The 3,547-nt window shown below is 47.1% G+C and overlaps 1 protein-coding gene across 9 annotated transcripts in view; it reads left to right on the top strand.

The window, feature by feature from the left end:
- Positions 1 to 3,547, top strand: part of DAGLA (diacylglycerol lipase alpha) — a 72,707-nt gene that overhangs the window by 11,188 nt on the left and 57,972 nt on the right. For 8 of the 9 annotated variants that reach the window (XM_035889745.1, XM_035889737.1, XM_035889733.1 and 5 more), the window contains exon 2: positions 106 to 249. The exons of the other annotated variant lie outside the window; for it this stretch is intronic. The gene's annotated coding sequence lies outside the window, so the exon portion shown is untranslated. The remainder of the gene's footprint in view (positions 1 to 105; positions 250 to 3,547) is intronic. 9 annotated transcript variants of the gene reach the window in all.

The following is a 3,547-nucleotide window of genomic DNA, read 5'->3' as shown; positions in this document are numbered from 1 at the left end:
GTTTGGTCTTAAAAATGCCTTGTCCGGTGAGTCGAACCCGTCGTTCCGCACTTGTCTCTTAGAAAAAATTCCCTTTCATGTTCTTATGTATACATATTTTTTTAGCCACGCATCCTGGTTCTTTGACTGTTACAAAGTCAACGCAATATGGCCAGTGAGCAAAGCTAGGGCTGCGGCTCACATCTGCTCATCGTACCAGCGGTACGTCTGGCGTTCGAGACTGCGCCGGGATGCTTCGGCAGCGCCGCGGTGAGTCCTGTTCGCTGGCGCGGCGATTAAAAAGGGGCGTTGGGGCCACAACTGAAACAGTGGTGCTCAGTGGAGCTTTTCCCTTTGGGAGCTTCCCGGGCCGCTTCTGCCGCTGTAGCCGCGCTGTGGCTGGGTTGTGGCCAGCACATCTGAGGATTCCTGCCTGTAGGTTAGTGCCTCCTATTTTATTATCCAGGGGATAGCTGTCAAGTCTTCCCTACCCCCAAAAGTGTGGGTTTTCGATTAGTTGGTAGCTGGTCATTAACTACGATACCTGCTTGGTACTTAAAAACTTCATTCCACTGTGCTTTGAGTAAATAATACCATTTCTTTTATAGTCCTTACATTTTCTGTGTTAGCAACATTGTAAAATGCAATTTGAATTGAGATCACTTTGTGCAGAAAAGTTTTCAGTGCTTCAGTGAAAGAACAGCTCTGCCTTCTTTGTAGCCTTTATACCGAGGGCACTTACTGAACGCTTCGAACTATTTAGAGAACATGACTTCAGCTTCCTCGGGGAGGGGAGAAAACCCATCCTAGAAATGTGGGGCTTTTTTGACCTGCTGTTCTTGACTGCAAAAATCACGTTTTAATCTCGGATGTCCTTAAAATTGCTGTGTCAAAGCGGTAGGCACTTGAAGAAAAAGTGAACATTAGTTGTGTGCGTCTGGTGCGTGGCTCTTGCGTTCCCCAGAGATGCATAGCACAAAGGTCACCCTGCAGCCCTCGCTGGCAGCCCGGGCAGGAACACCAGGAACAGGGTGCCCTGAGGGAGGGGTGTTAAAGTGGCAGGCTCTGGCTGTGCTCCATCCCTGTCTTCAGCTTCTTCCCCTCCCAGCCTCCCACTTGATGTTTTACTTTTGGATTCTTTGACTCCTGTCCTGAGAACGTTTTGGTTTTCTAAAGCCTTTTCCAACTGACTGGGTCAGAAAGTAAATTGTTTATTGTAGGTTTTGTTAGGGGTTGCCAGTTCTGCTAGCCAAACGGAGGCGAGGCCGCTTCAGTGCTGCGGCCCAGATCCAGCCAAAAGCGAGGCTGAGCAGCCAAGTCCGACCATAGATACACAACACGTACATGAATGTATGATATATGAGCTCGGCTTTGACAGCCTGGAGCGGAGCCAGGACAGCGGCTCTGCTTCTCCACCTAGTTTAATGGGGTTCCCCTGCCTGCCGCAGTGCCCCGGTGCTCCTCCGCGCCCGTGGAGATGAGCCTTTGGTGGGGTGATGGCTCCTGAGGGTCTTACTTGGCTTCCCCCACTCGCTGCTGTGCCTCTGTGCTCCTCTGTGTGTAGATGAGCTTTTCATCCCATCACCGAACACCTTTCAGAGCCCAGATTGTCTCTCTGCCCCTCCTCTGCTTCTTTCACGTGCAGCCTATCACTGGTGGAAATGTGTAATTTTTCCATTTTGCTGCGTTTGTCTCTTCCCTGGCTTATTAGGGTGAAGCATAGGGAGAGGAGGAGGGAGAGCGGGAAGAAGGCTGCTGGTGTTGCAACTTAAAACCTACTTGTGGAAAGGGAGTGGGGTCACTCTTGTGTCCTTTGTATACTTTTTTGGTTTTTCCTTTTCCGGATTAACTTCAGTCCGGCAGCTGGAACACCTTTAAAGTTTCCGTGGTGCCGGGAGAGATCGTTGAGCTGACAGTGAATAATTCCTAGTGTCAGTCTACCAGTATTCTTATTTCCTTACTCCGGAGGGGTCGTTTTGGTCTATTGGTATCATTTGTTCGATTGAGGTAGGATACTGCGTGCTAGCACGTGCTCTTGTGCTGGACACCGACCCTAGCTGTGCCTGAGGAGTACAGTGGAGGAAGGAAAAAACTTGTGGACGTTAATTTATTTTTTTCCAGTTTAAAGAATGCTTGAATTCATCGTGTGTCGGGCAAGCCATGGCTCAAACCTGGATGCTGTAGCAGACTACGCTTTCTGGGTCTTTCTGCTTTGCTGTTTTCCTCTTCGCGGTGAAAATAAACCCATAATTTATCTGCGCGGCTTTCCGCCACGTGATATATCGCATGCTGTGCATCCGGAGATGTACAAAAAGATGAGTTGTTCACGTGGATAATAGCGACACTAAGGTGTATAAATAAGAGTTCTCCATTATCTTGCTTCCAGCAGTCACGTAATGACTAGAAAACTGAAGAGACTGATGGCCAGTTGCACAGGGGAAAGGCTGGAGAGAGGCGAGGGCTTGACCAAGCATGGATCCTTGAGGTCACCAGGATTTGAATGTCAGATGTTAGAGGCGTGGTTTTTTCACTGGAGAAAGTGTGTTGCCCGTGGAGTAGCGTGGGAAAGACTGTCAGGAAGAAAGCCGTGAAGGTATGCGAGAAGCTACCTGGCATCTAAATGCCACCGTCGTGTTATGGAGTACTCGGGAGATCCCCTTCTCATTCTGATTACATTCCTATTTTGGAAAAGAATTGAAGCCACCTGACAGGAGTCCTCCACAGCTCTTGTCCTTGCGAACGGTTGTATGCACAGATCATCTCAGACTTGAAGGTTACGTAGTTTGCTGGCTTGGTGGGCTACGCTTGGTGGTCCGCAAGGTCCGTGCAGAGTTTAAAAGTCGAACAAAACATTTCTGCGAGAATGCAGGCATAATTCCTATAATTCCTTTTCAAAAGGGCTGGGAACATTTGCCCACATTGCCCAGAAAAGAACTGTAGGAAATCTCAGCTTGAATGTTTGTGCCTGCCTTCGGAACGTAAGTGTCTGAGTGAAGAAATTGAGGGGGGGAAAAAAAGTAGCACAAGATTATGATGCAGAAGAGCTCAGACCTGGGCTAGGCTTATGCCTGATACTTAGGTGCTTGATTATGCCTTAATCAGCTGGGTTAATTGCAGTATAATATTGCTCCAAGGCCTTTGAGCTCTAATCAAGGATGAGGATCTGAATCAAGGACTATAACTGAAAAAAATGAAATAAAGATTTTTTTTTTTATTATTTTTATTTTTTGCAAGCCTTTGAAAGTTTACTGGCCACAACCATAAATGAATTGGTTACCAAACCCCAGACCTTGTGCTTGTGATCTCTTCCAAGCTTATTATAATGTTCTCACCGAGGACTCTTCCAGGCGTTGACTTCTGAAGCCCAGTTGAAAAGCTTTAAATGAACGGATTCTTCATGGTTAATTGCAGTATAATTAAAGGAAAGGGAAAAAAGTCCACACCTAGATAAATCCTGCAGAAGGCATCGCCACAAAGGCACTAAATTTAATTACAGGGATAATGATCCATTGCCTACAGCATAAAAGGAAAAAATACTTTCTCTTCTGATAGCCTCAAAGTGTGTCGG

Source organism: Egretta garzetta, unplaced genomic scaffold, assembly GCF_000687185.1.
Source record: "Egretta garzetta isolate BGI_Z169 unplaced genomic scaffold, ASM68718v1 scaffold300, whole genome shotgun sequence".
In the NCBI taxonomy this organism is placed as follows: Eukaryota; Metazoa; Chordata; class Aves; order Pelecaniformes; family Ardeidae; genus Egretta; species Egretta garzetta.
Note: the sequence above shows the minus strand (reverse complement) of the source record. Positions and strands in the feature narration are given on the sequence as shown.